The 16,935-nt window shown below is 39.7% G+C and overlaps 1 protein-coding gene across 3 annotated transcripts in view; it reads left to right on the forward strand.

Moving 5' to 3' along the window:
• The first annotated feature begins 541 nt into the window (after positions 1-541).
• Positions 542-16,935, forward strand: part of LOC131468092 (nerve growth factor-like) — a 32,742-nt gene continuing 16,348 nt past the window's right edge. For 2 of the 3 annotated variants that reach the window (XM_058641967.1, XM_058641966.1), the window contains exons 1-2: positions 542-696; positions 7,426-7,503. The gene's annotated coding sequence lies outside the window, so the exon portion shown is untranslated. The remainder of the gene's footprint in view (positions 697-7,425; positions 7,504-16,935) is intronic. The other variant, XM_058641968.1, reaches the window with a different exon arrangement.

Below are 16,935 nucleotides of genomic sequence, written 5' to 3' on the forward strand. Positions count from 1 at the left end.
GTAGGATGTTCTTTTCGTGGCACAGACCAGAAACAAGAAGTTACATAGTGCCAATGCAGGTGAAGCAAGGCTTTGACAGAGGTGACATTCACCTGAGTCCGTATCCAAGGATGAGATGCAGGTGTCTCAGGTTTGGAGTGACAATGACAATCTTTGTGCAGCTTTCACTGTACATGCCGACAAATCCTGACTGTAGGTGAGGTTGCGTCTCACATATAGCCTCACTCAGCCATGATTCATCATTTCATATTATAGAAATGTTGAATCACGGCTGAGTGATTCAGCTCCAGTTTTTCTTTTCCAGTGGTTTACGCACACAAAACCATGAATGCAGCATTGAATGAAAAAAAAAAGAAGGAGAGAATGAATAATTGCATAAATATTATGTAAATTATGAGCAGATGTCCCTCCTCTTTAAATGGAACACGTGGAAAGGGTAGGCACTAGGACCTGACGTGTGCCACATAGGAGGGAGGGAGCAGCTTTGGACGTCCTCTTACTAAACTTTTAGAACAATCCATTTCTCAGAGAGTGTGGGAGGGAGACAGGCAGAAGTGGCCCGAGTCGAGGATTCACAGCTTTGAAAGCAGGAGCGGTATTTGGAGATTGCCCCTGCCTGAGGTGGAATACATTGCAGAGTTCATCTGGAAGTTTTCACTCTCTGGGGAGGGAAAGACAAGGAGCGTTGATAGGGTGGTGAGTCCTACCTAAAACTCTCAATTAATCACTGTGTTAAAGAGTGTCTGAGGTAGAAGGGAGATTTTAGGATCTCTCTTCATACCTGTCATTAAGAGAAAGTGGAGCCACTGAATTGAGACTCAACTCAGCACCAGCCAGTTAGTCCTCTGTTGCAAGGGGGAGTGAAAATTCCAGCTGACCACATCACACAGGAGGAGACCAAAAAAAGGCTTTTGTTGAGTGATGAATGTGAGATTTGCGTTGCCCCACTCTGTCAACATTGTCAGTCAAGTTTTGCCAGCAGTTTTCCAGGTGTAGAGAGAAAGGAGGTGAGCACTATAGAAAAAAGGGAGAGAGAGAGAGAGAGAGAAGGGGGTGGGGTGGGGGGGTCTGATCTCCAAACTTCAATGGGTACCAGTTCACTGTTCAGAAGGCTCCAGGGACATCAGGTTACCTTCTTTCACTCTCTCTCCCCCTTTTTTCCTATCTGTCTCTCTCTGCCTCCTCTTCTTTTTTCTCTGATCATGTTACACAACCCTCAAAGGACTCGCAGATTCTGATGATCTCCAATGACCAACATAAAGTATGCTTCCAAGGTTATCCTGGTGTCTGGGTGGGGCCTGCAGCTTGTTGATAATTTTCTATCCTCTAAAATTTATATCCGTGTGGAACTCGTGTGTGTGTGTGTGTGTCTGTGAATAAGCGTGCTAAACACAGACCTCATGCCTGCCACTCCTACCAGGGAATTCCTTTCGGTCTTTGACAGGAGAGGAATTTCACCATGGACCAATATTTACGCACACAAACATCACCATCTCAAGTCACATGGACACATTTCCTTAGACCTGATTACCTATTTGTTGTCTCATTGAATTAGATAATGTGCCTTTCAATTAGGGTGGTAAAATGGTACGAACATGCAATGTCTGTGCTTCATCCACCTCTACAACTTTTCTTTTTTCACATCTGTGTTGAATAAGAAAAGTTATCACAACTTTGAGCCGAGACCAGAGCGTGAGGCTCTCTCAGAAGAGACGTGCTCTGGACTGTAGAGAAAGAATTTTTGTTAAACTTGTTTACGAGCTTCAGTTTTGTTGCCAGCGTGTGCCGCAGGGAAGCGGAGTGCACTTTCATCACCTCTCAGTGGGCTCAGCAATCCTGCTCTACTGTACAGCTTAAGTGTACGTCCCAGCAGACACTGTTGAGCAGATGTTCTTCAAGCTCACTTCATCTCTCTTAGAGATCATTTGTAGATACAATACACATTTCACTTGCTCAGCTATGTAAGCTTTGAATTGAATTTGACCACGTTTGTCATATTCATGTAGGAAATCTTTACTCAAAAGAAAAAAAACTGGTCTCGTGAGCCAGTCATTACGGCATCTATGGATTTGAAGGATGTTTTCATATTAGGCCAAGTGAAAGATTGCATTATCAATGAGTCATTGTGACAACAAATTTGATTTGCAACCCTGACTCACAAAACCTACCTGTCAACACATAACTGCATTCTCTGATTCCATTTGAAATGAGGTTGTATTTAGTTTTTTGACATATTACAAATTTTATGTTGCTCAAAATGTTCAAAATTCTGTCACACTTAACATTACAACTGTATCCTTTTTTTTTTATTGTGGGAAGGTTGTTGCAACACTTGGAAAAAACATGATCTTTTTGTAACTGTAACTAGTTGCTATTTGTGCCTAACCCTCGTCACATGTTCACCGTCATTTCCTTTTGAGGGTGATTTCATTAACAGTTAAAACATTGTTACCTTTACATGCATGACTGCATGTAAATCAGATATGTCATTTCATTTCAAAATAATGCTCCTTAGTAAACATAACAGGGCCACATGGCAGAGTAGTGGCTAGCACTGTTGCCCCACAGCAACCAGTTTGAATCCCGGTTTGACATGTTCTCCCTGTGTGTGTGTGGGGGGGGGGGGGGGTTTCTCCAGGTACTCCAGTTTCCTCCCATAGTCCAAAAACATGCAGAGGTTAATTGGAGACTCTAAATGACCACATGTGTGAATGTGACAGTGAACAGTTGTTCTTCTCCGTATGTTTGTTCAATGATGGACTAGTCCAGGGTGTACGCCACCTTTCGCTATGTCAGCTGGGGTTAGCTCCAGCAACCCCCCCATGACCCTCATGAGGAGCGGTAAACTGAATTGTGAAAAGTGAGTAAACTGAATTATGAATGCAGTTTAGTCCACATGGAAACAGGTGTAGGTGAATACGCATAATTGTTTTTTATTGCATTGGGCTTTAGTGGAACCTGAATGGCATTTTTTAAAAATGGGTCCCAGAGTCAGAAAATGTCAAAATGCCACCCTTTTAATGAAAAGTCACTAGATATCACTGTCCTGTCCTCAGCGACTTCAGCCTGACTTTTCCTGCAACAATGCTGTATGTATAGGAAACAGCAAAGAAAACAAATGTTTACGTTTCATTCCATTTTCATGTGGATAGTGCCTTAGTTGAGTGGAAACATAAGATCCATTGCTCATCTCCTACTGGGAGAAAAAATCATTCATAGGTGAGATAAACAGTGAGCTTGTTAGCTTCCATGCTAACCTTTAGCTACGTGGCCTTCGACTTGTGTATATTTATCGATGTATCCGCCTTAAAGCTCCAGTCCATAACTTCTGTAGCCTTGTGAGGAATTCAGAGTAATTACTCAAACACTGCTGGTGTCTCCACATGATTAAGGCCAAGGGGATTTTGCATCTGTCAAGAAGCTTTCAGACTTAAGGGACATTTGTAATTTGAGCTTCCTTTGTCATGTTTTGTCCAATTTTAATTCCATATTTACTTGTTTTTAGATAAGAAGAAACAAATAGCTTTATCTCTATTTTTAATGTACTCAAAAATTGAAGGTGCAGCGGCATTGGAAACAAGTTAAGCCATATTAAACCTGTGTGCATGTGTATAGAGGGCAGATGGACAGTGCTGTTTTCCCTCACAGACAAAGATGTCTGTGATTATTTATGACCCTCTCAGGTTTCCCTTTGAAGCTGAATTACAGCTTTCCCTATGTTAGCACCAATGTGTTTGTGTGTGCATGTTTTTGACCGTGCATCACATAAAAAGAGACAGAGCTAAACGACCATGCTTTACAATAAGGTATAAACCAAGCTTGAGCTTAGTAACTATGAAACAAAATATTAATAAATGAGGATTACATCATTTTATAATGCATACATTATACTATGTATTTGTGATTAATACATTAATTGCCTTCTATTTTAATTATCAATGTAGCAGTTTTAGTTGTTTTTTCAATAAAAAACAATTCCTGTGATTCCAGCTCCTTAAATTCATGGAGGTATTTGATAGTGCTGTGTAAGTGGTTTTATGTTTCGAAACCTATAGTCTTACCTTAATATATGTAAATAAACAGACAACCATGCTTTGTCTAAAGCTGCTAATTATTAAAACATATCCGATTTAAGCTCTATTCAGATTTTACTGCAGTTTTTTGCTAGCTAACTGTTGTTGGAAAACCTCACATGATGCCACCATCTCAACAGACTTGCAACTTGAAAATGTTCTCATTCAGACTAGGACAGGAAAAAGTTCCACCCCTTTAAAACATAAAAGATGTAATGATATGAGCTGTCTAGGCTCTGGAGTGTTGTTTAGGACCCCTGGGCATTGACTAACACGGGGAGGCTGGAGCCAATCCCAGACATAGGACAAAAGGCGGAGTCACACCCTGGAAAGATTGCCAGGGCAGGGTAAACATATAGACATGAACAACCCTTCCCTCTCACACACACACCTATGGTCAATTAAGAGAGTCCAATTAACCTCTGTGTGTTGTTTGTTTGTTTGTTTGTTTGTTTTTGGGAGTATCTGGTGAAAACCCAGGAAGATGCTAAATCATGCTGTAAGGCCACAGTGCTAGCCACTATACCTCCATGTGTCCCTTCTATTGTATGTATTTCGTTGTTATATAGACTGACTCAAAGCAACTCTCCTGAGTGACACAGCATGAGAACAAGATAGCTGCACATACAAGATTTCTATCAGACCACAAAAGCCTCAGGCAGACAGAAAAATTACATAGCGGTTAAAAGACTCATTAGTAAAATATACTGTTTATTTTTACAACTCTGAGTTTTTTTTCCTTACAGTTAACAGTTAATGTGAAATCACTGTAGTGGCACGTTAACAACTTCCTGTCTACATTTGTTGACGGATCAATATGGATTTTTTGTGATAGGTAGGTAATCGCTCAAGAATGTAATTTGATGACGTTACATTTTCAAGAAATCCCTATCTCTAACACCGGACAAAGTTGTAAAACATTGTCAATATTTATCAGATTTGAACGGAATTTGTTATGTCTATGCAGTTTCGTCTGGATCTGATCGAATTTAAATTTAAGATGGGAAGTCTCATTTAGCAAGGTCAGATGTGTATATCTCACTGACATCTTAATAGATGAGGATGAATTTTGTAATGATTATGTAAGATGGTCACAGCTATAAGCAGGTAAAGTTCTATACAGATCCAGAGGTGCCAGTATATAAAAGCCTTAGTGGCGGTACCTCAGATTCAATAGAATCAACGTAACATTTGCTTGGCATTTTATATAATGTTTTGAACCTGTTTCAAACATGATCTCAGGACATATCTGGAGCTTCTGGAGTGTCCAGACATTCTCTGGAGTCTGTCAGTATAGCAAATATACAGAATCTTGAGAACATGCAAGAGATTGGGTGATATTCCAGATACTAGTAGAGCACTCGTCCTCTCAGTTGCTGTGAATTAGAAACCAATTATGACCATTACCATTACTGAAATTTGGAGCAATATGCATTTACAGTAGATATAAAAAAAAGTGAATTTCACAAACACCAATGCAAAACTTTAATGTTTGTCAATACTTCAAATGTTTACATGACATTAAAATAAAGAATGAATACATAAAATGATGCAGAAACTGTCCTCCAAATCTAGAACCGCCCTCTTATGAATCAAGTGAAATAAATAATGGCACAGCGGTTTACTCTTTTTTTCTTCTTGTCCTCTTGTTTATATGGACATATGTATATTGATGGAGTAGCAGCAATTACTAGTAAGAGACTCCATGCTGTTGACAGCAAATGGTCCAGTGGAAGAGACTGCAGCAGAGCAAATGGAAAAGCAATAAAACAATAGCAGTTCACAATCTGTAAAAATGTAACTGATACATTCAGCCCCCTCCCGTGGGCCTGCTCATCAAATTGCGACTCCCCAAAACACTAGAAGTTGTTGTGTAAATCTTGGCTGCCGTTTAATCTTGATAGTTGATAGTGCAGGGGCCTCACTGCGTACTACTTTAGATAGTGTTGCCCCTCTGAAAGTCTCATGAAAGAATGTAGTGAAAACCATGGTTTAACTCCCATGGTTTTCAACAGGCTTTACTTAGATTAGAAAGAAAATGGCGTTCCACTAATTTAGAGGGTTTTCATGTAGCCTGGAAATATGGTTTTGTAGCAAAAGCCCAACATAAAGCTAGAGCTGCCTATTATTCTTTTTTATATGAAGAAAATCAAAATAATCACATGTTTCTTTTCAGCACTGTAGCCAGGCTGACAGTCACTGCCCTAATGAGCCGTCCATTACTTTGACACTTTTTTTGTCAATAAAATAACATCAATTAGAGACAAAACAAATCATCACCTGCCTCCTACTTGTACTCAATCATTTTTTGACACAAGAGCTTTAGAAGCAGCAGGCGTACAGTTAGACAGTTTCTCCCCCATAGATCTCCCTGAGCTAACATCATTAGCATCATCATCCAAACCATCAACCTGTCAGATCCCATCCCCACCAAACAGCTTGAAGATGTTTTTCCTTTCAAATACAGCTCCATATGAATCTATGCTTATTAACTGGATATGTACCATAAGCTTTTGAAAGTGTAGCAGTTATTAAACCCCTCCTCCAAAAAGTGACCCTCGACCCAGATGTTTTAGTTAATTACCGACCGATATCAAATCTTCTCTTTTGTTTCTAAAATCCCTGAGAAGACAGTTGCAAATCAGTAATGTGAATATCTTTGTAGCCTGTTTGAGGATTTCCAGACAGATTATATGTAGATTATATCATAGCACAGAAACCGCACTAGATAAATCTGTGGTACTACCCTCGGCTGGTTTGAATCCTACTTATCTGATTCAGATAGATAGTTCATGTTAATGATAATGCCTCATTGCAGACAAAAGTTAATTGTGGTGTTCCACAGGGCTCAGTGCTTGGGCTTATACCTTTTACCTTGTGCTTCCTTCCTTTAGCAACAATCTCTGCTGCTGCCTGTGTAAATGACATGGTAGTACTATAAACATGTCATAACTGATTCAGAACCGTCTTGTCTAAACCTATAACTTGATATAACTGTTATGTATCTGCTTGTGGTGTTTGTCTTCTGTCTCAACCTTGCGTCCCTCTTTCACTTTCTCTCTCCCACCTCTCCTCTGTCCCCCATTTTTCCTCTCATCCCAACGGGTTGAGGCATATTTTTAAGTCTGTTTCTGTCAGAGATTTATTTCTGTTAAAAGGGAGTTTTTTCTCTCCACTGATGCCTGGTGCTAGCTCATTGTGTGAACTGTTTGGTTTTTTTCTTCTCTCTATAATATTGTAAAGGCTTCTGTTCACTATGTACAGTACCTTGAGATAATATATGTTGTGATTTGACGCTATACAAATAATTGACTATTTCAGTAACCTCTGTCTGTCATCTCTGCTTCAACAGTGTATGTTTCCTTGGCTGGTTGTGAAGACTCCGATCACACGCTGCGAGAGCACAGGCTTATCGATTAGTGAGTCACAGGTATGCCAGCCAATTATTCCAAGCATTATGAATGAAATGATGATGGTTGATGGTTTATTACATTATTGTGAGACCCAAGCTTTAACCCTATGAGTCCATATGATGCAATATGCACACAACCAGCAGGGCCAGCATTAGAGCCCCATGGAATCTGTTTCATTTCATTCAAATTCCATATAATCTTTCCTTAAATCCAGTTCTTCCCATTTTAGTTCAACACTTATTTTACAAGGAAAACGTGTCTTAACTTTAATCAATTATTTATGCAACACAGCATTGCACTATTCTATCATATGCAGAATTTTTATTTAACACTATGTGCTTTTAAGCCTACTGGTGTTTTTCAAAACAATGTACTTTAGATGCTGGTGAGTTTCTCAGAAGCTAAGGCGAAGCTGATTGGTTATATAATGTCCAACCTCTCAGAAAAACCTAAAAACTAATTCTGCAAGATTTAGAGTTTAACCGGTGATTACATTTTTATTGCTCAATTCCGTGTTTTCCAAATCACAAAAATCATAGGGCCCTAAAGTAGGATTTCTTTGTTATATGGAGCAAAGAAACCAGACCATATTCACATTTAAGGAGCTAAATTAATCAGAAAGCTTGTTTTAATTATTGACAAAAACAAGAAAAAAAACAACTAATCAATTATTTTAGTATTTAATTTAGTATTGGATTAATAAAATAATAGTTGCAGCCTTAGTCAGCTACAGCAACTACCATGGTGGAAAGATTTTTAGAAAAAACAAACCTCACTACTATCACAATGTCTGTGGTTTTCTACAGTGGCTCTCACCCTCTGATTAACAATGAGGTTATTGCCCTATTAATGGTTTACTTCATGCTAATTCAGTAGTTGTATTAAGCCCAAGCACTCGTATGTGTTCTCCAGAGTCATCCACCAGCAGTGTACTCTTCCATAGCACAGAGGCAAATATGTTAGCGATTACAGTCATGGTTCAGTTGGCTGTCAGCATATTCCCAGTCTGATGGATACAGGAGGATATAATAATTCATGGGCCTAAACGTAAAACCCAGCCATGCTTTGGTTATATTTTTGGTTGCTGGAGCCGCAGTCTGACAGCGGTCAATGCACAGAATGGGGTAACAACATCTGGTGTAAAGTGAAACACATTAAATGTTCTGTCTGGTCTCAGCGGGAGAGGTAATAGGTCAGAGTTTGGGCCTTGGGTTACACCTGTGTTTGTTGAGTAGACTCTGGAACTGGAAGTCAGTCTTGTGAATGTTACCTTTTCAAACAACTTTTTTCTGGTTGTTGGGGAGAAGTTTCATTCTGTAGAAATCCCAGCTAACGTTGTTTGACATTTGTGACGTCCAGGATTTGCACGGGATTCTGTTGTTTTTACCATCTTCATTCAAGGACCTGTTTTTCAGCTTCTTTCCTTGGTACCAAATCAAAAATAATGCACTACTGTGTTTGTACAATTCCACATTTTGTAAACAGAAATCAAGGCTTTAAATGAAAGCCAGTCTTTGCGTTTGACAGTGATTGGGTCCGCCTGTGTCTGCTCCCATGTCTGCACACATGCAGATGAACGTGAACTGTATCCTGTATGCCCAAAAGACAGAAAAAAGAAGCACGACAACTAAATGTGCAGACATGCCTGTTCATTCCACATCAAATGCTTCTATGACTTTCAGCTATTGCTCTGTTTGGTCTCATGCAAGTGCACACAGCTGCGAACACACAGTAGCTGATAAATCACTAAATTACCAGAGCTTTTCACTTAGCTAGAATAACACTGTTGTGGTCTTAATCTGTTGACTTAGAACACATCTGGTGTTTTGAACTGTTTCACCACAACCTAATCTCTGTGTGTGTTCATATATGTGTGTGTGTGTGTGTATACTTTTGGATTCTGTGATGACACTGTCTCACACTCGCTTCACTTTCCCTGTATCCTGATTAGGTTGTCTTCAGTGTAGCTTGTCTGGACACGAAGCGCACACTTGTTGCCAACAACAGAGCAATATCGACAGGGTGTTTCTCAAGTATTGAAGTGTGTGCAGAGAATCTTAGAAAGATGAAATTTGCCTTTGCTTAAGAACACTGAATTGCAAGTGATGTTTGAGAGATCAAAGTTAAAAGAAGAACAAGTGGATACATAATGGCCCCAGCACTGGAGGAATGTTAGTGACTGTGTGTGTGAGCAATGCACATGTGTGTACTTGTGGATATATGTGAGCATTTGTGTTGGATACGCATCAAACACACACACACACACACACACACACACACACACATGCCTTTGCCCCAAGGATACAAGTGTAACCACATATTACCGAGATTATGATGATTTGTGAACTGACTGTGTGTAGGAGGATGAATCACTTGTTGGTTTTAGAAGATTGAGTCACGTGGGCAGATATTCATACACCTGTTTTTGTATGTTTTGTATTCTTTCCTTTACTTTTTGTAAACACAGAGGATTCATTTTCTGTGATGAAATGTAAAAGCTAATGTAGTCACTTCAAAACATACAGTTGTTATGCTGATGTTTTGTTTAATTGTTTTATGAATTTGCCAGCAGGAGGCAGGTTAAAAAAATGCGTAAACATGATTCATATGTAACAGATGACTTGCATTAATATATTTCCATCTCTAAAAGGCTCCGTCTATTTTGACATGCATTTTATTTATTGTCAGACTCTCTGTTAGACTCGCTCTAAATTTAGGAGGATTTGTGTTTAATTTGATTTAACTTCCACTTGGGCTCCCATGGTTAAGATAAGATCCCTGGAATTTGGTTCATAGCTTGCTGAGAAGTTATATTGTTGCTGTTATTTACAGTGGCAGGGCCTGATAAATTGTTTATGTGCTTTTTTCCGATGCTTGTATTTTGTTGCACTTTAACCCTTAGGGAAAATTTTGTTCAGAAGTGATGATGTAAAAACAACCGCTTAGTAGAAGAGCTTGTAGGAGGTGCCCTCTCTGTCTGTCTGATTGTGATTGAAGTCTTTCATCACAGTTCAGATTTTCCCAAGCCTGGAAAACAGATCCTCGACGAGTCTCAGATCACTTGACTTACATGATGCTGAAAGGTTATTATATAATTATGAATCAATAACAATGCAGTGGAGGAGACTATGGGTGGGTTCACTCAGACATTATTTGAAGATGTTCCTAAGAATGTCCGGAGTGACTTTTGTGGGCATTTGCATTCCCACATACAGCCCACTGTAGACACTGGCCCGAGAATGGCTGGACTTCAGTGTATGTCTGAAGGCAGCTTAAGACCCATTCATTCACTAAATGCTTGCTTAAATACTGAGCACATTTATAGCCAAACTGAACGGAAGAGTTTGCCTGTCCTATGGTTACAACTGTTACTGACTTGTAAATACAAGCTTGTGTGTGATAAACACACAACTTCTGTCTTCTGTCTGTTTAACATCTTGAGTTCATAAAAATCTTTGATAAATACTATATATAAAAAAGTTACGATGCTTACTGGCACAACAAAACAATTGTGTTCCCCTTAATTTCACTTCGCTTGTGACTGCTGATGTCCCGCCACTGTAGTGACATAACCACAACATCCGCTCCAGACTGGTCTGTAAGGCATCATTTGTCTAATTGTTGTTTTTGTCTGACATGTTCTCAAAAGCTATGATATTTGAAGGACTTTTTAAGTCTTGTTTTCCCCACCTCTGCCCCGCGACGTGACATTTTTGGTTCAAACTTGAGGATGAACGGTGTGTCATGGTGAGTTTTTGGTAGAATGAGGCTCTTGGTTCCTCGGTAATCCGTGTATGAAGCGCCACAATAAATATTTACGTAAACTCTTGCTACAGGTCACATACACACATGAGCACACATGAGGACCATCTGGAAAGCTGCCACTTAATCTCTTTCAACATAGCTCTGCTCACACACTGAACATGGTATGCTGCTAACAGACAGAGGATGGGCCTGGGAGGTCCCACGAAGACAGGTGGTTGACATCAGCTCGAGGGAGAGACGGAGGGAGGGAGTGGAGTTAGATAGGAAGGACAGAAGCCGAGAGAGAGGGAGATGACGGAACGATGTGGAGACCACACAGAACAGAAAATGGCTGGGTCAAGTCTTCAGTGAGAAGGCCAAGACTGTAATCAAACGAACGCTGTGAGTAACAACAACATAAAATATTCTACCCTCTCAAAGGATTCAGCAAAGTCCTGGCAAGGCCATCTGTAAGTGTTCAGCCAACTGAAATGTACAAATTTGATTTATATGATTAAAGAGAGAACAAATGGTAATACTCATAGTCCTCCTCATGTGATTATGCTTTTTTTTTAAATCTGAAACATTAAAAACTAAAGACTTTAGGTGATGATGTCTCAGTGGTAGAGCAGTGGTAGAGTGGTCGTCTTTCAACTGGAAGGTTCCAGGTTTGATTCCCAGCTCTGCTAGTCTACATGCCAGTGTGTTCTTAGGCAACCCTAACCCGCGTAGTATGAACGTGTAAGTGAATGGATGAATGACAAAACTGTAAATAAAGCAGCTTTAAGTGGTCATTAAGATTAGAAAAGTGTTGTATAAATACAGTGTTACATGTCGGCAAATTTGTAAGTTATGTTTGTTTTGGGAGGCATGTTTTTGTCATTTCCTGTTTTATTTTGGTGAGGGTTTAGGGTTTCCTGTTGGTCTGCACTTTGTCTACCTTGTCTGATTACCTTGAGTGTTTGCACCTGGTGTCATTCCCTGATTGTCAGCACCTGGTCCCCTTTCCCCTTCTTAAGTCCCTCATTTCCCTTTGTCCTTTGTCAGTGCGTTTTTTTGTCTCCATGTTCTTCGTTACCTTGTTCATGCTTAGAGTGTTGAATCAAGTTGATGTAGTTTATGTTTTCATGTTTGGAGTTACGATCCAAGTTGATCTAGTTTACGTTTTCTGGTTATAGTTTTGTTCTTTCGCCTTTTCTCTTGCATTCGGCATTCTTTTCTATTTATGTTTTAGAGAGAGCAATAAAGCCTCATTTTTGATTTTACGTATCTGACTCATGCCTATTGGATCCAAGCTCTGTGGTACGAACCCTGACATACAGACATCGACCATTTAGATTCTGGGCCAGTAAGATAAAGCAAATATGTTGTGACAATTAAGTCGTCTCACTTGATTTTTATCATCGGTCAACATTTTCCTGATTTAGTTATAGACCATAATTTAATTAATTCAGTCTAGCACACGGGTGAGCAATTATTTTCCCCATGGGGCCACATAAGAAGTATAAAATGTTGTTAAGGGCCAATGGGCTGAACTACTGCTTAATATTAATTTTATGTCTTCATAAAAAGCAGTAAATTGTATCACTTGAATGGAATCAACCTTTACAAAGAGAGAGAGAGACTTGCAGGTGGTTGTACAAGCCCATAGCAACATTTTATGTAAAAATTGTCTGTGTAGGCTGGAAATTTTGGGCACGAGAAACCTGAGCCGAGTGTGCCACTCTCGCAACACAATACACACTCATTATAAAATCTGAAAACGTCCAAAAAAAAGTACAAAACTTAAACTTTTCATTCATGTGTATGTGGAAATTATTGGCAGTTTTTTTTAGATTTTTGTCGCCATTGTTATTTCAAACGCTTTCCTAGCACACCATGTTTTTTCTCAAAACTGTGGGACGAGTTACATGCCAAAATGTGCCGTAGGAAAAAGAAGAAGAAGAAATGAAAATAATAACAGATGCTTGCTTTGTTGTACGGAATTTTAGAGCTGACCAGCTTTGCTGGTTAGATACTAAGATAATAAACAGGGAGGGAGACAGTGTTGATACTGTGCCATGTCTGGGTTTATCAATAGAGAAGGGTGCTAACAAGCTAATGCTATCTAATGAACTTGAGATGCTCGTAGAAGAAAAACACCACAAACATCCTTCTTAGCGTTAGCGTTTGATACAGGCTGCATGTGTTGTACGTGGAGAGAATGAGCAGACAGCTGATCTGTGTGTGTGTGCAGGAGAGAGGGAATGAGAGAGACAGAGAGCTGCCGGGCAGGGAGATGAATGAACGGAACATATGATACATCAGTGTTGATTCTGTCGCTACGCATTGATCAATGTGGGAAATGCATCGCACTCTCGAGCCCTGTTATTTACCTTTTTTTTTTTCTCATTTCAAATTAAACACGGGCCAGTCTGGGAGAGTTAAAGGGCCGCACATGGCCCACGGGCCGTATCATGACCACGTCTGGTCTGACATGTATTGGGGCATGGACACTGTGTGGAAGATGGGGTCATTGGTCAATAGGTGTATTCTTGCAGATGTAAGTGGCCTACAACCATCCTTCCAAAAATGTCTCTTTTTACAAAAAAAGGAATGACGCTGGACTGAACTCAATGCTTCCAAATGGCAGCTCACAAACCAGTGGGTGACAGCTTGGCAGGTTGCCACTTGGTTGGAATCAAAAACTTATCCATTCAATTTCACTGACTGAACTTGGCTCCTTGGAGCTGAGTGCTATTGCCAGCATGCTAACATGTTCATTATAGGCTTACGATGCTGACATGACGAGGGCAGGGGAGCAGAAGGGGAGCAAGTAAACAACGGGAGTGTTTAAATGAAATCTCTCTTCTTCCCTCTTCTCTCTGCATTTTGACACGACACTCAGGATCAATGGATATTTTTTTCTATATAGACTATAGGCAACGATCAGTATTAACTCATATTCCTGCAAACATGACTGTATGAGACTTACATACCAAATGCTGACATATTTCTGAGAATCAAAGAAAACTATGACACTGTGCTGTTTATGCTATAGAGAAAAGTAAGGAACACTGGAGCCACTAGTATTCATTCTCTGGGAAACATGAGTACTTGCAAAACATGTTTTGGCATCTACTTGCCCTTCTATAACTTGCCTCTTCTTTCCTCAGTCTACATCTATCTCTCTATGTGCACACGGGCGCCCTTGCCTCTGGTTCTCCTGCACTCACTGTTCCGCTGCGAGATCTTAGGTTCTCACCAGAATTGGGGAGTTGCTGTTGTTACCGCAGCCGTTCTAAAAGATTAACGGCTTGTCGTGAAAAGATTGCTCAATGTGAAGGTCATACAAAGTGAAGGACTGGAAATAAATGTTAATTGTTGCGTTTATCCTGCCGTCATGGCCTGGATGACTGGCCTTCCACAGCTGGTGGTCCAATGCAGGGAAAAGATGGGCTGACAGAAGGAGAGAAAGATTGTAGTGAATTCATATGGAGCTACCACCTTCATCTTCTTTTATGCTGTACGTTAGATTGTTAGAAAGAGAAACTAAAATTGATGCTGAATCTAATCTAGTGGATTAACAATATTGTTTTGGGAATGGAGGCTCTCTGTCCTGAGAGATATGCCAGTCAAATCACATGGTTTAGTTTATGATAAAAGGTTGTTATAATTGATCTATAACCATTTGTACATTGTATGCTGTCTATCCCAGCTTTAATGCACAATAGTTTTCTGCTTGTATGACACGGTTAATTTGTAATGAGAATACAAACAATAACTTAATTATTTAATAGACTGTATGTCAACAGACCCAGCAGGTTTGTTGTGTCTTTTTATTTCTGGGAAAAGTACTGCAAATTTTATTTTAAAAAAGCTGCATTATTCCAGCTGAGTTGACAGATTATTTCCCATTCCTTGTTGGAAATCAATTTGTGACAGTAGACAATTGGCTGAAGTTACACTGTAGCCCTGTTTTGTCTCATGGTTGTCCTTGCAAAGGGAAAATGACTCTGGAATAAATATTGCACCAAGAGGAGACTGAAGTTTTACCTCACACTGATTTAAATGAAGTCCACTTCACACCACATCGATACAGAAAATGAAGGTGTTATGTGTGTTCCAGGAATTTGTTTCATGAGCTTGGACAGGAGTAGGACTCATGTCCATCGAGGGTAAATGAGCCGCACTTAAGTCGGACAAACAGAAACACTTGACTTGGACCCATGATGAAAGACTTGAGACTTGACATGGACTTGCTAAAATGTACTTGTGAACATCTCTAGTAGCTCTTTGCTCAAGATGGCGTTGGCAAACTTTTTAAGAATCCAAAGCAGGGAATAAAAACTACTGATACCACAGGGCTGTTGTCAGGTTTATGATAGCATAGTTAAAGAAAACTAGAAAATAGTTGATTGACTGAAGCAGTCTCTGACTTCTGTTGGTGAGGTACTTCTCACACTTTTCCTCACTGTTCCTCACCACACCTTTGCATTCCAGCATTCTCAGCACCCAATTATAGAAAAGTATCATCAAATATCTTTATCAATATCAGCATTGATATCAATAAAATGCTAATCATACAGATTCCACAGCTCAACCACCTACACCTGGTGTCACTTATTGCACAACGTCCTGTCACACTTATCCCACTTTATGGTTTATTTTACTCTAAATGTGATTAACGTACAAAATCAACATTGTGGTTTTTTGAATAATACCCAACATTTCTGAGGCCATATATGTAGGAAAAACGTTTTTTATAACTTGATTTATACTGTAAATCAAGTAAGTAATATGCTCATTTTTCATTGTTTTACATACACACCGGTGAAATCACATCCTGATGGCCATTCGATGAATATTGGCTTCACTCTATGGAGCCTGAAACTGTCCATTTGTCATATACAGTTTCTATTTATTTCTCCAAACACCATGGAAACGAACCCTGGATGAGTGGCAGAAATCCAGTTCTCTTTCAGATCTTATCAGAAAATTATTGTGGAATCATTAAGTAGTCATGATGAAAATGTTACCTACCCCAGCAAAATACATTCAAACTGTATAGGGACTTAATATTCACATGTGTCCATTATTGCACCCACTGCCTGACTACCTGTGCAAGTGGGATAGATTAAATCAATATGTATGTTAGCTTTACTGCAGCTGTACTACTGTTGGTCAATTATAAATGAAGCCATATGCAGGCACAAGACCCAATGTTTTAATCATCCCAGTTTTTCCTCCACTGGCCATGCTTATTGAAATCTAATTTCCTGTGTGTTTATATCTGTAGATATTTCCATTTAGAGATTCTGAAACTACTTGGCTAGTGCTTTGTTGCCTACAGCACACACACACACACACACACACACACACGCAGGTTTGCACAGTTTTTCCTGCACTCACTTCCATTCAGCATAAACAAGGCAGTAGCCATAACCTTAACCTTACCAGTTAATGCCTACACTAAACTTAACCCAACCACAATTCAAATCTCAGCCATGAGGTACCTGGTCCTAATCAGGACTGCTGGTCCTTTCAGAGAAGGTCCTAAAGAAGACACACACACATGCAGGTTAGCACAGCTATGTGTCTTAGGATACTGCATTGACTACCATTCATTTAGACTAACCCTCAACAAAGTTTTATCCCTAACCTTAACCACAACCACACACTAGCACGGTCCTCACAAATGAGATTCTGCCTCATTAGGACCAGGG

Source organism: Solea solea, chromosome 11 (genome assembly GCF_958295425.1).
Source record: "Solea solea chromosome 11, fSolSol10.1, whole genome shotgun sequence".
Taxonomy (NCBI): Eukaryota; Metazoa; Chordata; class Actinopteri; order Pleuronectiformes; family Soleidae; genus Solea; species Solea solea.